Genomic DNA, 18649 nt, shown 5'->3' on the forward strand with positions numbered 1-18649 from the left:
GTCATGTTTCATGCTGTAGAAACATCTGCCTGACCACTTTTCTAAGGCATCCCCTATCACTATTACCATTCCATTTTTCTTTGTCCCCCCTCCTGCCATATAACAGAGATTCGCTTTGTACCAGAGACTTGTCTCTTCCCCGAGAAATCCTCACCTTCACTAGATTCCAAAATAGAATACTGATTATCAAGCATAATAGACTCTGAGGGCACCTGCACTACCTGCATAGTTTTATTCAACTGCCGCATGGTCCTCTGCTTCAGACACACATCATTGAGTCCAGCCACTGCTCAAATTCTGAAACCCGAGCTCAAGATGGGTAACCAACGGCAATTCCTGCAGATGTCCTTGTCTGTGACACATGAGATGTCTGCACCTTCACACATACCACAGGATGTACCTCCATCTGTTTGCATTAACCAGCCATCCCAAAACTCTGAAAACTATTTATTACCCTTATAATAAACACAAATGTACCAAAAAACCCTACTCTCAAATCAGCTGCTCCTCTCAGTGATGCTGACTGCCTGTCATGGAGTCATCATCTTGCCTCCTTCTCTCACTGATGCTGACTACCTGTCACATTATACTCATTTCAACACCTCTTCTCAGTGATGTTTCTGGGGCATGCTGCATAGGAACACAACAAAGCAAAGAAGTGATGCGTTAGACCCTCTTTGTGGCTCATTTTCAATTTTCAGAGCAATGTTACATTGAAAATTTGTAACTTAAATTTAAAACAGTGGCATTATATGTTGATAATGTTATATTGAAACAACTTAAATAGGAACAACTTTAACAGACAACCATGTGTATGGCAGATAGAAATAGAACATTATTAAATGATGCTAAACTTTTCTGAAAATACCATTTTGTGTTTCTGGCTTGCTGTCAAATGCACCATTATGGACCAGATCAAACCCCCTCAAAACAGGTCAAGGAGATAGCCTAAATCCTAACTTTTTCTTATTTTAAAGGTAAGCACCAAGCATGTTCCAGATGTATTTCAATTGATCAATCTTCCAGGCTTTAAGCAAAACACACTTTATTCATTCATTATGGTGAACATACAAATAAAAGAAGGGATTGGAATAACATAACTCTATTTGAAAACTAAACAAAATGTTTATTTAATGCCTAAACAGCAACTGTTCCAATATAGTAACATCCCATAAACACATGCTTGGCAGAAGCAAAGTCAGTAAAATTTATCATCTCACACGCACGTCTAAACAGGAGGAAGAGAATCCCAGCTTTTAGCTGTAACAGGGAGGAATAAGCGTTTCCACATCCAGCTTCAAGACCCCATAACTGCTGAGAGCGAAAATGAAAAATCCTGGTTCTGAGGGAGCTTGACCTGATCCATTTGGACTGCTTCTTTTGTTCCAATTCAAAAAAATCTAAGGTCTCACACGCTGTTTACTTTATTGGCTTTCAGCAAATTGATGATTACTTGTCTCAACGTCTTTTCATTAAATATGCAAAATATACACCTCTTAAAACTCTTTTCTGAAGAAAAGTCTCGGCCGAAAACATCAGCCTTCCTGCTCCTCTGATGCTGCTTGGCCTCCTGTGTTCATCCAGCTCTCCAACTTGTTACCTTTTAAAGCTATAGTAACCTCATATTGCTCACAACAAGAAGTTGTAATTTATTTTTAAAATATTAACACTGAAAATTAGTTAAATATTGAACAAGAAGAAATATGAAGTCTGACAGCACCATACCTGGTTCCTACACCAGACAGATTCGATCATTTTAAGAAGGCAACACATCACCCCCTTTACAGGAACAATTAGAGATGAGCAACAAATGTAGTCCTTTCCAGAGATCCTTATATGATATGAAAGATATTTTTTAAAAATTCACTACAATTGTTTTCTGTACCCCTAGGGTAGGAAAGGAATAATCGGGAAGTATTCCCATTCCCACTGTAGTTCATTGATTTCAGTCAAGAGGTGTGCTTGCGATGCTAGTCACCCCTCCTCAAAGACTGCGTGAATAATTTGCCAACACAGCATGCTCACACATGGAAGAAACAGAGTCTTGGAAGACAGGTGAGACACCAGCAGTTTTTTGCGTTCCAGGAGGGGTGGGAAGCTGTCCATCTTGAAATAGTTTCCAATGGATGTTTTGTTCTTGCACATGCTGAGCGTGTCACTCTGATATTCGCTTTTCCGTGAAGATTTGCCCCCCTGTTTCAAAGCGCAGTGATCCGCCGCTCTAAGCCCAGCCTTGCAAGTTGTTTGAATGAAAGAACTCAAATCCCAGGATGCGGCAGGCTAATGGCGCGTGCGCAGTGGCTGGCCTGGCGCTGGCCCGTGAGAGCGCGGCGGAGGGAGAGAGAGAGTCAAGTAGGCGAGTGTTCGTCGAGGGAAATGAGAAGAGGTGCCACGGCGAGCTGAGCTGAGTTGTGTGTCTGTTCTTTCCCATCTCACATCGGTGAGTCTCTCCATTTTGAGGGAGTGGGAAGTGAGCCGGCTGTGAGGTTTAATTCCGGTGTTGTTACCGTGACTAAGTTGGCTTAGGGCTGCGGCCTAGCCGCAAAGAGCAAGGCGGCGGCAGCGGGGGAGGAGGTCGTCAGTGAGCGCAAGGCCAGCGTCTCTGAGGCGTTCGGATAGTGTTTGCCCCGTGGAAGGCGACTGCGGTCAAACGCGAACCCTTCCGTGGGTGGTGTTATCGGCCCTCCCCACCTTCTCCGTCGAAAATACTTTCCATGAGACTAAACATAGGTCCAGAAATTATCCTAGTCGAAGGTGCGTGGACGTCTCTGGTCGGTGAATCTGTTTAATATTCATATTGCAACCTGAGTGAGACTTGCTGCCTCATTTTAATACGGAGCCCGAAGGTTTGCAGAGGTTAATTGCTGTAGTTGACATCTCTCATTCGAAAACTGCAGACGCTGTTACATGCAGTCTGATTAGCAGAGTGCTGTTGATTATGTTTCTAAGATTTAGGTTTTCTACTTTCCTGCAGTACAATAAGCAAAGTATCAAAAAAAATCTTGTTTTGTTGCAGCATTTTCGCGACGTTTCCTTGGAGCTTGTTATAAATTGTGTTAGTAACGTTTTGACTAAAATAATACCTGACAGTCTTGATATTAACTGAAATAGTTTGCATGTTTGGAACATTATTCCTTATTTTGAAAAGGCATTAATGATATTCATAATTATACTTCTAAAATTTTGGTTAGGGGATGGTATGTGTGTTCTACAGTTGCTTGCCAACATTACGAGTTGTATCCATGTTATGAAAATGGATTTTTAAAAATCTTATGTCTATGTGTTCTTAACTGTTCCAGCTATAATGTAGAAAAGGCAGAAGTGCATTAAAATTAAAATGTGTTGAATTGCTTTCCACAAAAGACAGGTAATGGGCAATATTGTGCAGGCCAAGCAGCATCAGAAGCTTTTCTGAAGAAGGGTCTGGAAATGAAATGTCATCTTTCCTGCTCTGCTGCCTGGCCTGCTGTGTTCCTCCAGCTCCACACCTTGTTATCTCAGTCTCCAGCACTGGCAGTTCCTACCATCTCTGGGCATTATTGTGCATTCTGCTTTTGCAGTTGTGGTTTTTACTACACTAAGAAATGGTGTTATAGCTTTAAACATAAATACTTGGCATGACTATTGCAGCTTTATGCCCAACATGTGCTTTTTATGCTCCCTGTTTAGGGGTTACCTTGTTTTTTTTGCATGTTGATCCGTCACTCCTTTTTAGATGAACAACATTCCTTCCCATTTCATCAGCATTCAGTCTTGCATGAAGTTTCTAATTTTAGTGATTTTATTTGTTCCTTTTTTGGTGCACTGAGCTCAGAATATTTGATCTTAATGATGCATTCACCCGTGAGCATCCTTGTGCCCCTATCTACTTGACTGCCTCAGCTCTATTAATGTTTAAAAGACTAGAAGAACAGCATTAAGTGTACCAGTTTAGTTTAATGTAACCTTAGTGTAACAAGGAACTGGTGTACATATCCAGGGACAGACTAAATGCAGAAAAAAATGCTACAGCCAATTCATGCAATATTCGAACTCCCTCAGGCATTGAGTAAACTTCAGGCGTTTACATTTCGTATTGAGTCATCACCACAACAACAAACACTTAAAAACTGGAACTGCCACTTTGTCAGGAATTTGTCAAGTTTATGAAACATCTACATCTGGCTTAAATTCTCCACTTAGCAACTATTTTTCTCATCTCACTGCTGTATCATTTGTGATGCATGTCTTCACTTAGAATGCTTTCCCAAAAACCAATCTTGCATAGATGCTGAGGTTTTATCAGACAAGTTATTTGGCTTGGTTGATGGCATTCTTACTTCTGAATTAGTAGGTGGTGAGTCTGAGACTCAGATCTTGAACAACAAATCTTAGTTGATGCTTCATTGTTCCACTGAGGGAGTGCTGCACTGTAGGAGGTGCTGTCTTTTGGGTAAGAAACTGAGGTCCTGTCTGGCTTCAAAGATTTCACACCACTATTTCGTAGAAGAGCTGGGGAGTTATGGGCCAAGTCCTGGCCAGTGTGTTTACTCCTTAATCAGAATCATGTAAAAATGTTAGGTCATTATTGTATTGTTTGTGGATGTTTCCTGTTTGCAAGTTGACTGTTGCTTTTCTGACATGACAGCAATGACTACATGTCAGCTGTAAATTACTTTGGGACATCCTGACCTTGTGAAAGATGCTGCATAAATGTAAGTCTTTTTGTGCAGGTGTTAATGCTCCACGCAAGCTGTATCTCATTCCAGCTATCTCCTCTTGATCTTTTTTTTCCTCCCATGTACTCACCAATGTCAGATGATTCTACAAACTTTTGGTACCCTTTTCAAATAGATTAGTAATCCTAATGTCTACCCTCTACTCATATTGGACAGTGCTACATGGAAACATCATTTGAAAGCTATTTTTTTAAAAGAAACAAGTATTACAGGTGAGGACATCACTGAACTGGGTGTACTTGCTTCTCTCTGCCTGACTATCCTTGCTGCAACCTATCTGATGTGAAGATAGTAACTATACACATTGTGGCTATGTTTCATTCTTGCACCTTCAGCCTGCATTTCACAGACTGCTAACGATCCACGAATCCCAGTTTTCAAACCGCTGGTCTAATTTCCTTTTGATACACCTAAGCCACTTCTCTGAGCTATTGGGTGGTATTGAATTCCACATATTAACCTTGAGTAAAGGAAATTTTTCTTTCTATTTCCCCATTAGATTTATTAGGCATACCTTTTGTCCAGCAGTTCTTATTTCAGATTCATTGGCCTGACGTGCCGATATGGAGTTGGTTTTATTTTAAAAAAAACACCACACTTTCAGCTGAGTATCTGAACATTGTCTTATTAGTCTTGCTGTAAATTTTGTTCAGTTTGCTTAACACATGTAATTGCTGAATAAATAATGGAAGACTGCTACATGTACCAAACTGTAAAATGTGAAGAAATTTTAATTTGGTTTTCAAATTCAGCATGTGCACACGATACATCAAGTTGGTTTTGATTCTGATTGTCTCTTTAACTAAGGTTTTTCATGTTGGTAAAGTATACACAAACGTTGCATATATCATCATAGCATTTCAGTTTGAAAAAGTAACAATGCTGTTTGTACAACACTGGAATACTGTGCAAAATAGTACACTATTCTGTTCCCTGTCTGTCATCTTTATTTCTTTTCTAATACGCTTCTCCATTGATGCCATGTTCTGCTCTTGCATTTTTATTTTAAACTTATTCCTACAGTTTTCCTGGATTTGAAAATATTGGTTCCTGTTTAGAATATTGCTCCATAGATACAGGTTTGGATTTTTCTGACATGAAGGCTCAACTATTGGATAACTTTGTTATTACCATTAAGGGAACGAGCTTGTTACGTTTTGCGTGTTCTTTACTTCAAGTGATTACTAGTCATGATGAAGTCTTGACAGGGAGTACTGATGGGCTACAAAGCCTACTTGAGCTTAGTCTTGTCTTGAAATGAACTGGCCACTTTATTCAAACAACTTTCTATCTTGTTTGACTGACCAACTAGCTGTGATTATGAAAGTAACGTTAGAAATTTAAAATGAAAAAAATTGCATACATCTCCCTGTATCTTATTTAAAAATCCCATCATGTTGGCTCTACACCCCTGCACGAAGATCTGTATCATCCAAGGGCCAATCCTAGCTCTGTGTGCTCGTGGATTTAGCTTCACCCCCATTATGAATTGGCTGGACTGACCAACTAGTTGGCCTGCTTGATCTATCATTCTCCTTTTGGTGTTCTAGTTTTCTCATTGTTTCAAACTTAGCTTATGCTCTAGTAACCTTCAAATAATCAGTGAGAAAGATCTACGGACACTTTTGAGGAAAAAGTCTTTACGAAAGTGATTTGCTCAGTTATAGAGCCATACAGCTCAGAGACAGACCCTTGGGTCCAACTTTGCTGTGCTGACCAAGTTTCCCTCTCGTCCCACTCCCGAGTGAAAACGGAAAGCTGCCTTTACCCAGAGCCAGCCTGCGTCAATAACAGGAAATAGAGACCAAAAATAAGTGGGTACTTCTGAGGTTGGTGAGTTGAAATGAATGGACTGTCACAGGGATCAATGCAAGATCTCAACTATTTAGAGTTGATAAAAATGACGAGGTATAGTTGTCAAATTTGCAGATAACTCAAAAGTAGGCCATAAAGAAGCTACAAAATATATAACTAGATAGAGTAAATGGGATAGGATGATGGAAAATATCATTTGACAATTTTGCAGAGTCTTTGTCAAATGACATGAATGAATAGACCCTTCAGTCAAATGAATCTACACCAACCGTGTTCCCAAACTAGACTAGTCCCACCTGCCTGCATTTGGCCCGTATCCCTCCAAATCTTTCCTAGTCATGTACTTATCCAAATGTCTTTTAAATGTTGTTACTGTACCCACATCTACTTTCTTTTGGCAGCACAATTCACATACTGTCCACTCTGTGCACTTAAAAAAAATGTTGCCTCTTGTGCTCCTTTTTTAAATGTTTATCCTCTATCCTTTTTTTTTTAAAAAAAAAGGCCCTTTGTTATGAACTCCCCCCACCCTATGGAAAAGAACTTCACTATTCACCTTATGCCCCTCATGATTTTCTAAATCTCCGTAAGGTCACCCCTCAACCTCCTACCCTCCAATGAAAAAGGTCCCAGCCTATCCAGCTTGTTTTTATAACTCAAATCCTCCATCCCTGGCAACATTCCTGGTAAATCTTTTCTGAATCCTCTCCAGTTTAATAATATTCTTCCTATAACAAGCCCACCAGAACTGTTCACAGTCCTCAAGAAAAGGCTTCACTGATGTTCTGTACAACCTGAACGTGATGTCCCAACTCCTGTACTCAAAGGTCTAAGCAATAAAAGCATTGTGGTGAATGCTGCCTTAACCACCCTGTCCCCCTGTGATGCAAATTTTAAAGAATTATGTACATGAACCTGTTGGCAGGAAGAGTGAAAAACCAGCACATTATTTAAATGATGTGAGATGCAGAAGACCTGTGTGTTTTAGTACATGAATTGCAAAAGGTTAGTAGTATGCAGACACAGCAACTATTTAGCGAGCAATGGTGTCATTCATCACAAGGGGAACTGAATACAAACCTATAGAATCCCTACAGTGGGGAAACAGGCCATTTGGCTCAACAAGTCCACACTGACCCTCCAAAGAGCATCCCATCCAGTCTCCTGCCTCGACACCAACCCTGTAAAGACAAATGAAAATGTCTGTCCCATTTTCTTTTAAATTGGAAACTTTTATTTACCTATGCATTTATCTGCACAATGCGAAGTACAACTCAGCAGTTTAAGCATTTTTACTGTGTCCACTAATGTTTTGCACGAGGACTGTGTGAAGTTTTAGTCTGCCTCAAGATCGAACAAAGAAAAACTACAGCATATCTACTGAAATGCTCTCACTCAATAGTCTATATCATCTGTTTTTCAGAAGTGACAAAGAAAAATTGGGTTTACTTTTGCAGATGAATAAAGATTCCAATCCTATTCCAAAAGCAGGACGTTTTGTGGCATACTGGCTAACAAACATTCTTTAACTGGAACCATCAAACAAGTAAAAGGGTCGTTGCTCTCAATGTTTTGTGAAACCTTGTGCATGCAATGGCTGCCACATTTCCTGACAACAATGACTAAACTTCTAAAGTTGTATCACCAGCTGTGAAGCACTTTGAAATATCCTGAACACATGAAAGCTGCTAACAAATGCAAATAAACTTCCTTCTAATTATGAATTGCTTATTTCAGTGATTTAGTTTCATTATCTCAGCTGTTCAAACATCACTAAAATTCCAAGTCTCACTGTGCACTTGTCTTAATATTAAATATCATACTTGTATGTTTACCCAGTTTTTCCCTTGAATACTTGTATACATTCTACTCTTCAACACGAGCAATTACAAATGAAACAATAACTCGCCATTTACCATAAATAGTTAAAATCTTTTTATATATGACTAATAATTGAAAAAGTAAAAATTAATTTTGTTGAGTCCACTAAGTCAAGGATATTTCCAATCAAATTAGCCTCCATCCATTTCTTCATCCAAGCCCAGACTATATTTCTGTTTCATTCCCCTCTCAGGCATCATGTTTCTCCTTAAACAAAACGCTGCTAATTACATCTGAGTTCCAAGTTTCACAATTCTCACCATTTTGAACAATTTTGTTAATTTATTTCAGGAATGATAATCTTGATAATTCAATTACATTTTAGTATTTACTAAATTATACCCTTTCCACTAAGTAAACCCAGCAAGTTAACATTATCAACTCTCACCAACTGGCTGAAACAACTGAACATTAATTATTGGAAAGTTATACTACATCCAGGGGTCCTGTGGTGTAGTGGTAGTGTCCCTTCCTCTGAGCCAGGGGTGCAGGTTCATGTCCTGTAAGCAGAGCAGAATAACATCTTTGAACAGGTTGCTTTGAAAATATCTGTACTAATCTCCAGAAGACTGTTGTATAATTTGCTGTTATTTATGCATTTGAAGTTGGAAATGAACAAGCCTTGGGATCCTGGGTCACTTGAATTTCTTTTGTTTTGCTGCTTTAATTCAGGTGACCAGTATAGTACACAACATTCCAGATGTGGTCTCACTGATGCCCAATAAAACTAAAGCATAATGGTGGGTGGCAAAGTGTTTAGCCTCACAGCGCTAGGGACCTGGGTTTGATTCCACCCTTTGGGCAATTGTCTGTGTGAAGTTTGCACATTCTCCTGGTGTCTGCATGGGTTTCAGCCTCAGCTGAAAAACATTTAATTCCAGGTACCAGACCTTGTCATGTTTCCTAATGTCTTTAGATGATGCACAAAATGTTTGGCAGAATAGAATCAAACATCAACAAAGCCCAAGTCAGAAATATAATGGTGAATATGAGAAGTGCAGGTAATCATCCCTCCCCGGCACTAGTAGGAAACGTGAATTATTTTCCAGTTTTATAGTTTCTTTTCAGTTGATGTACTGACCTTGGGACCCAGGTTTGGCAATAGATTTTTTTGGTGAGATATTCAAATTGAAAATTTGATCAATTAAATATTTTAAAAATCAATATCCATTTAGTGACAACATTAACTGAATGTTTTGTGAATTTTCTGTTGATGTTCCAGTTCACTTTGCAGTTGTAATTGCAGTTCTGTCTGCTTAGATGGTAAATTAATGATATGTTAAGCCATGAGATAATACAACCTACGACATTCTTAAAGGATAACTGGGACAACAGAGAACTTATTTTCAATCATGTCCAACAGTCAATCGAAGTAACATTTTCGGAGGGCTCCTTTGGGCTCATTAGCCTATTGTTGTGACAGGGATTGGATGAAGCTGTGATGCTTTTCAACGTTTTAAAGTTGTTGAAAATTCTTAAAAATCAAATGAATATTTAAATTGACAACATTTGTATTTCAGAAACCTGCTAGTTACTGATGGGCCTGAGTGTTTGGGGATTGACCAAACCTTTGTGTTGTCTAGCCATGAGGAGTTATTGTTGTCTATCATCTTGTGCTCTGCATCTGTATATTTAAAATTTTCTCTAAGATAATATTTAATAAGTAGGGTGTTGACATAGTAAAATGAGAGAATTGACAATGCAGTGCCTTCCATGACTTCAAGACAATTGATTGAAAGTTGGCAGCCATAAGCTAAACTTAGCAACTTCTAATAACTTGTAGGATTTCCAAATCATTCCTTATGCAGCCCATTGGATTCAATGCCATTGTTATAATGTGGAAAGTTTTAGATGCTGTTTTGTGCTCACCAAGTTTCAATCAACAGCAGTGAAGTAAATGTTTGTTTAAAGCGTTTTTTTTTAAGTCATGGTTGAGAAATAAACATGGACTGGGACACAGTATACTCCTGTCTTTGTGGAAAGTTGCAAAAGATCTTTTACATCCATCTAAGAAGCAGATGGGTTTTTTAACACTTTAGCTGAAAGGTGGGATTTCTGCAGTACAGTGTGTTGTCATTACTTTACTTTATTAAAATGTCAGCCCAGATTATGTCTTCTAGTCTTTGGGAGAAGATTTTAACATAGGCTTGCCTCAATCAGGAATTTGAGTACTGCCTAAATATAATGAAAGGAAATAAAAGTTAAGCTAACAATGATACGTTCCTATCTTGGACACTTGTTATACACTATGGGCAGTCAGTTGCTTACAGAAATAAGCCTGATATGTGTCTGCTAATCGGAAGGAAAGAATTGAAGGCTACACTAGTTCTCACTGGGTATCCTTGGCAGCTGATTTGTTGTACTCGATTAGTAGAGCTTCAGGACATGACATGACTGAGATTTCTTCATTGGGGAATCGTGCATGATTGGGTGTGAGTTGATATGTAATTCTTGAAAGGCACAATATTGGACTGCATTCGAAATGATGTTAAAATCCCTTAATTATTATGGTGCTTAAATTGAGGCAGATTTTAACTTATAGCTGCCAATTTTTGCTGTTTTGTAGACTTGAAGACTCAGTAGACTTGAAAGTCAAAGTTTACAAATAGGCTGAACAGTTACATTGTTTATGCATCAGTGAAGAAGTAAATACTTTTGTGCTAGTTTTCAAAAAGCTGGAGGTGGTCATACGTAACTATAGAATTGGCCATGCCATCAGTAGTATGCAAGGTAATACATTAAATTGATCAATTGGAGTTATTATTCCTTAGTTCTAAGTATAATTGAACAAGGAGAAAAGAGACATACATATTTGGGTTTAGCAAATAAAAGAGCCTCTGTACATCTGGGGAAATTTTGTATTGGTATGTGATTCTTGGATTTTGTGTAAAAGAAAAATCCACATAGAGAGGATGTTTCGTTCTTTGCGTACCCAGGGCTGAGAGGAATGAAGGAAAAGATATTTCGTTTTTTATGTTGACTGAATTGCTGTTGTTAATTCAGAAAAATTTGGCAAAAATATTGCAAGCGGCACACATGGTGCAAAACTATAAACGTGTGACAGTTTTTAAACTTTATATCAATTCAGAATGTGTGAAGCAATTTTGTACACAACACTTAGAACATTTCAAAATTGTTGCAGTGTTTTCCAAAATTGTCTTTGATCTACTTGTTTTCTATTGTAATCTGTTTTTGCACCTTTTATTTGACCTGTTTTGTTGTAAAACACTTATTACCAGAAATAGTCCTCTAATAGGCATCAATTGATTTTTTTTTCCTTATTTAAGACGTTCATCTTGGTGTCATTTGCAGCCGGTGTAAGATTTAGAGTGAAATTCAGCCATGCAATGGACTTTATCCAAATTTGTTGCTGGGATCAACTTACAATCCCAGTAACTTTTTTTAACACACCATTCAAGCCAATAATGTTTTTTTTAATGTAGACTGTTTGACTAAAGGAAGTTGCTGTTATTCATGTTAAATATTTCTGAAAGGGTGTTCATGGATGAACCCAAGCTTTTTAATCTTTAGACCCACCTAATGTTAACAAAAACAAAATCTTGTTATTCTATTGTGTTGCAGGAGAATGCTGGAGGTGTTAACTGGCCTTAAGATCTCAATAATATTCCAATTAAGTTTTTTTTTGTGAAAATCTTTTTAATGAAGAAATGTTGTTCCCTTAGGTCTTCAGGGATTCATAGTAACATTTGGGCAGATGGGCACTATGTCCCTACAGCTTGCCTGTCTGTAAAAGGGCAGCATTATGACAATATACTGTTTGATTCACTTCTGTAGTAATGTTTTGAATGAATTTTAAAGCAAACTGTGCATTTGAGTTGCAGAATGTTTACTTTAAGCTACCTGTTGAGTATCCTACAATTCCATTTCTGGAGAGGCAGAGGTACGGTTCACGTGTTTGCAGGACAGGAGTGCTAGTGATATGCAGAATGTTTGTAGGCAATTATGAATTTAAAGTCGGTGAAAGACAGGAAAGTGGAGAAGATATGAGTAGAATTATTCCCTGTTTGGACTGATTTCAAGCAGGACTGCATCATTGCCCCAGCACTGTTCTCAACCCACCTCACTTCAATGTTTCACCTCATTTGTCGATGAGTTAACTCTTGGAACCAACAGGAAATTATTCAACCTTGGCTGCCTTCAAGTCCAAACCAAAGTCACCCGAGTCAGTGTCATTGAGCTGAAGTATGCAGATGTCATTTGAGTACGTGCAGTCTTGGAGGATGTACTCCAGACCATGGTCAGCACCTTTTGACGGAGACATTTGAGAGCACGCGCTGAACATGAGCAAGACTAAAGTCCTTCTCCAACCTGGGCTGGCATTATACAGTGAGCCCCCAACTGTCAAGATCCATGGGGAGGTGTTAGCGAATGTTGACCGCTTCAGTACCTCAGGAATATCCTGTCGACCAAAGTGGTAGTTGATGAAGAGATCCAGTGCCGCCTGAGGAACAGGATGCTTGAGAACAAGATCGTGAGATCCGACATCAAGATCATGGTTTGCAGAGCTGTGGTGGTATCTGCATTCTCATACGGCTGAGAGGCATGGACTGTCTGCAGCAGACTCAAGGTGCTGGAGCAGTGCCATTAATGTTGCCTGCGTAAGATCCAACAAGTCCACTGGGAAGGAAGATGCACCAACACCAATGTCCTTGACCCAGGCTGACATCCCCAGCATTTGAGGCACTGAATACTCTTGATCAGCTGTGATGGTCTGGGCATGTCATCCGCATGACTGGCATAAGACTCCCTAAGTAGGTGCTCTCCTCCATTTGAAATGGCAGGAGAGTCCCAGGTGGACAGAGGAAGCACTTGAGTGATTACAGTCTCACTGGCAAAGTGTGGCATTCCCATAGACAACTGGGAATCTCTGGCCGAGACTGTCATAAGTGGATGAAGCGCATGCAGGGAACTGTTGGACTCCTTGAGACTTGCGTTGGGAACAAGTGGAATCCAGACAAAAATAACATGAGGAGCGTGCTGCTATATCAGTGCTCCACCCACCCTTTCCCACGACTACGTTCTGCCCCAAGCACTGACAAAGTCTGTGGAAGCTGCATCGGTTGGTACAATCAGCTAGGATTCACCCTGAAAGTGGAAGAGAGTCCTTTGTCCTTTGCAAAGGGCCGCCAGTGATGGTTTTGTTTTCTCCTGTTTTTTTTTGTTTCATGTGATTTGACTATTGGTAAGAAAATGGCACCTGATCATCTGAGATCAGTTACATGATAAATTTTATCCTGATAATACTAGACTTTAAACTTCAAAAGCTAGTGGTTCTCTGAGTATATACGTGGTATGAAGGACTGTTATGGTACAGTGCGGGTCTCCCTACTCTGAACTTGGAGGCTTAGGTTCATGCCCCAGAGGTGTGTATAACATGAACATTTTTTTTTAAGGATTGAAGCCTTCGATCAAGCAATTTAGAGTTACAATTTCTTGTTAAATTGTAGCTGTTGAGTTTCTTTAAGTGACAACTGCTGTAAGGTTTTGTTATTTTAATGGTCAGAGAAAACCTACAGTTAATAATGACTTTTCTAGCACTGCATTTTTGAAAGCTAATTAAGCAATTGGCATGTTTGTCACCTGTATGCATTATTAGTTGAGCTTCTATAGTTTACACATGGAATCAAGGTCATGTTAATATTCATGTGAAACAAAGGTGGAAGACAAGATATCTGGATTGGGCTGCAGTAGGTTTGGGATACATTTTGTTGTATTTCGGAGTTTTCTTAGTATTCCCATGAAAACTTCCTGTGTCTGCACCTGAAAGCTGCCAGTATAGAATTGTAACGCTTAAGTCTTCATGTATGCAGTTGCACTTTTATGTTGCTTTATTTCAATTTATTTTCTTTCCAAGTAATTTCAAGTATGGCATTTGCCTCAAACAAAAAATGTCAGTTTAAGTTTCATTGTGGAGACTTGAGCCAGGTAGCTGGGCTGTCGCTGAAATGCTGCACTTTGGAACTTTTTTTTTGGATTAGGTGCTGTCAATCCTACAAATGTGACCTTGTGTGTAGCACACAACATGTATGCACGCTTGAAATTGTACATTTATACATTTTATTTGAATTTTTAAGCAATCCTGAAATGTTAGTTTGGAGCACTGGCCAGTTATCATTGCCCATTCCAAATTACCCTTGAGATGTTGATGGTGATCTGCTGTCTTGAAGTACTGTAGTCCTTGCAGTGTAGGTACACCCACAGTGCTTAGAATGGAATTTTAACATATTTAACCCAGAAGAAAGTGAAAGAGCAATGATCTAGTTCTGAGTCGGAATGGTATGTGACTTGGAGACAACTTTCCCCCGGTGTTCTCATTGCATCTGCTGCCTTTTGCCTTCCATTTGGTACAGGTTGTAGGTTTGGAAAGTATTTCCCAAACACTGCAATAACACACTCATGCTGTATTTTGTAGGTAGTATACACTGCTGTCCCTCAATATTCTCTCCCTTCAGCACTAATGCAAAGTCGATAGGAGTGTCAATCAAATGGCCTTCTAGTTGGTTGACAGGCATTGTCTGGAAAAAGGAGGGAGGTTACTAACTGCAGAATTCCTAACAGCTCTTGTAGCTGCACTATTTATATGGCTGATCCAATTCAGTTATTGGTCAGTTGTAAACCTCGTGGTATTGATATTGGGGGATTTGGCAGTGGTAGTGCCATTGAAAGTTATTTGGCACTGGTCTAAGCCTGAATGTCCAGGGCTTGCTGCATAGCGTATGGTCTGCATTACTATTTGAGGCACCATGAATTGTGCCAAATATTGTGCAATTATCAACAGGCATCCTACTTCTGACACTTTGAAGGAAAGATTATTATAGAGCATCTGAAGATGGTTGGTTCCAGAACATTACCCTGTGGGCTTACAATGGTAGTGCCCCTACCTCTGGGCTAGTAAAGCTCTGGTTCAAGTCTCAACTGCTCCAGATGTGTAATAACATCTCTGAACGGATGGATTAGAAAATATCTACCCTGCGGAGCGACTGCAGTGATATCTTGGACAAGCTAGTTAACTTCCAGCATTCACAATGGTCTGCTTTTATGCTGTTTATGACTCTAATTAGCAGAGAGTTTCCTGGATTTCCATTAACTCCAACTCCTTGATGAAATCAAGGCAGCCTTAAGCCAAGTATGGAAAGGGCAGCTACTGTCATTTCAGCTTTTCAATTCAGTTTTTAATTCATGCTTGGACCAAAGCTATAATGAATTAGAGAGCTGAATGTGTGATAATGGGAACTGCAGTTGCTGGAGAATCCAAGATAACACAGTGTGAAGCTGGATGGACACAACAGGCCAAGCAGCATCTCAGGAGCACAAAAGCTGATGTTTTGGGCCTAGACCCCTCATCAGAGAGGGGAGTGGGGAGAGGGTTCTGAAATAAATAGGGAGAGAGGGGGAGGCGGACCGAAGATGGAGAGGAGAGTATAGGTGGGCAGGTAGGGAGGGGATAGGTCAGTCCGGGGAAGACAGACAGGCCAAGGAGGTGGGATGAGGTGGTAGGTAGGAAGTGGAGGTGCGGCCTGAGGTGGGAGGAAGGGATGGGTGAGAGGAAGAACAAGTTAGGGAGGCAGAGACAGGCTGGACTGGTTTTGGGATGCACTGGGGGGAGGGGATGAGCTGGGCTGGTCCTGGGACGCCATGGGGGAAGGGGAGACCTTGAAGCCGGTGAAGTCCACATTGATACCATTGGGCTGCAGTGTTCCCAAGTGGAATATGAGTTGCTGTTCCTGCAACCTTCGGGTGGCATCGTTGTGGCACTGCAGGAGGCCCATGATGGACATGTCATTTAAAGAATGGGAGGGGGAGTTAAAATGGTTCGCAACTGGGAGATGCAGTTGTTTAATGCGAACCGAGCGGAGGTGTTTTGCAAAGCAGTCCCCAAGCCTCTGCTTGGTTTCCCCAATGTAGAGGAAACCACAATGGGTACAGTATACCACATTGGCAGATGTGCAGGTGAACCTCTGCTTCATATGGAAAGTCATCTTGGGGCCTGGGATGGGGGTGAGGGAGGTGGTGTGGGGGCTAGTGTAGCACTGCCTGCGGTTGCAGGGGAAGGTGCCGGGTGTGCTGGGGTTGGAGGGGAGTGTGGAGCGAACAAGGGAGTCACGGAGAGAGTGGTCTCTCTGGAAGGCAGACAAGGGTGGGGATGGAAAAATGTCTTGGGTGGTGGGGTCAGATTGTAGATGGCGGAAGTGTCGGAGGATGATGCGTTGTATCTGGAGGTTAGTGGGGTGGTGTGTGAGAATGAGGGGGATCCTCTTAGGGCGGTTGTGGTTGGGGTGGGGTGTGAGGGATGTGTTGCGGGAGACACGGTCAAGGGCGTTCTTGACCACTGTGGAGGGGGAAAGTTGCGGTCCTTGAAGAACTTGGACATCTGGGATGTGCGGGAGTGGAATGCCTCATCGTGGGAGCAGATGCAGCGGAGGTGGACGAATAGGGGATGGAATTTTTGCAGGAGGGTGGGTGGGAGGTGGTGTATTGTAGGTAGCTGTGGGAGTCGGTGGGCTTGAAATGGACATCAGTTACTAGCTGGTTACCTGAGATGGAGACTAAGAGGTCCAGGAAGGTGAGGGATGTGTTTGGAGATGGCCCAGGTGAACTGAAGGTTGGGGTGGAATGTGTTGAAGTGGATGAACTGTTCGAGCTCCTCTGGGGAGCAAGAGGCGGCACCGATACAGTCATCGATGTAACTGAGGAAGAGGTGGGGTTTGGGGCCTGTTTAGGTGCGGAAGAGGGACTGTTCCACGTAACCTACAAAGAGGCAGGCATAGCTGAGGCCCATTGCGGGTGCCCATGGCCACCCCGTTTTGTCTGTAGGAAGTGGGAGGAATCTAATGAGAAGTTGAGGGTGGGGACGAGTTCGGCTAGGCGGCTGAGGGTGTCGGCGGAGGGGGACTGGTCGGGCCTGTGGGACAAGAAGCAGCGGAGGGCCTGGAGGCCATCTGCATGAGGAATACAGGTGTGTTGGGACTGGACGTCCATGGTGAAAATAAGGTGTTGGGGGCCAGGGAATTGGAATTTCTGGAGGGGGTGGAGGGTGTGGGTGTGTCACGGACGTAGGTAGGGAGTTCCTGGACCAAAGGCCCTCACCACATCCCCCTCTCTGAAGGGTCTAGGCCCGAAACGTCAGCTTTTGTGCTCCTGAGATGCTGCTTGGCCTGTTGTGTTCATCCAGCTTCACACTTTATTATCTTAGCGAGCTGAATGGCCTTGGCAGAACTCAAACAGCATCTATGGGCACATTATTGCTGAGCAAGTACCTCGTTAAAATTTTTCATCCTGCCCAATTTAACCAACAAGTACATGAAAAGATTTAGTATTGCTTGCACCTTGCAAGTGTTCTGAGGTTGGCTTGTCCCATGATTGTGTATGGTATTCTTTTTATTTTATTCATTGAAAAACACAATAGCCCCTTCCCTCACCTCTTGGTTTGCCCTGCCTTAACAAGCTTTGCATGAAAGTTAATTATTGGAAAACATGGCATATATGCTAGTGGTGGTGGCTAGTAGATGAAAAAAATTAAAATACAGTTTGATACCTGTGGCTAACCTATTATACATCTCCTGACAGAAAATTCTACTTTGAGAAGGATAACAATTTTTTTTTTGTGATTTAACTTGTCTGTTTTTGCCTAGTTATGAAAACTGAATCAGGATATCTTTAGAAGCATTTGTACATTTCAGTGTAATTAATTGTTTGTATTGGTTTTGTTTTTCCAGCCGTGACACAGTATACCTGTTCAGTTGCTCTTCCTTTTTCACTAGTTCTTTGTATATACATATTTGTTTTGATTTAGTACTGAAAAACTGGTCTTTATTTTTGCATAAAGTTGTATTTTACATAAAACTGAAGTGCAGATCTTGGAAGTCAGAAATTTCTGGAGGTGGTCATTGCCTGACATTTGCGTTTTGAAAAAGGGTCACTGGACTGGAAATGTTAACTGTACTTTCTTTCCACAGATACTGCCAGACCTGCTGTGTTTTTTTTCAACAATTTCTATTCATGTTGTATTTTACACGTTTATGTGCAATTGCAGAATTTAAAAACTTCTCTCATGGAATGTAGGTGTCACTGGCACGACCAACACTTATTGCTGTCTCTGCTTGCCCTTGAGAAAGTGGGTGGACAGTTGCCTTTTTGAACTGCTGCAGCCCATATGCTGTAGGTCAGTCCACAATGCCATCGAGGATGGAATTCCCAGGATTTTGACCCAGTGA

General features: G+C 41.0%; 1 protein-coding gene across 6 annotated transcripts in view; it reads left to right on the forward strand.

Moving 5' to 3' along the window:
• The first annotated feature begins 2311 nt into the window (after positions 1–2311).
• The window catches only part of gapvd1 (GTPase activating protein and VPS9 domains 1), a 127187-nt gene continuing 110849 nt past the window's right edge, over positions 2312–18649 (forward strand). For all 6 annotated transcript variants that reach the window (XM_048558762.2, XM_048558764.2, XM_048558766.2 and 3 more), the window contains exon 1: positions 2312–2440. The gene's annotated coding sequence lies outside the window, so the exon portion shown is untranslated. The remainder of the gene's footprint in view (positions 2441–18649) is intronic.

This window comes from Stegostoma tigrinum, chromosome 29, assembly GCF_030684315.1.
Source record: "Stegostoma tigrinum isolate sSteTig4 chromosome 29, sSteTig4.hap1, whole genome shotgun sequence".
Taxonomy (NCBI): Eukaryota; Metazoa; Chordata; class Chondrichthyes; order Orectolobiformes; family Stegostomatidae; genus Stegostoma; species Stegostoma tigrinum.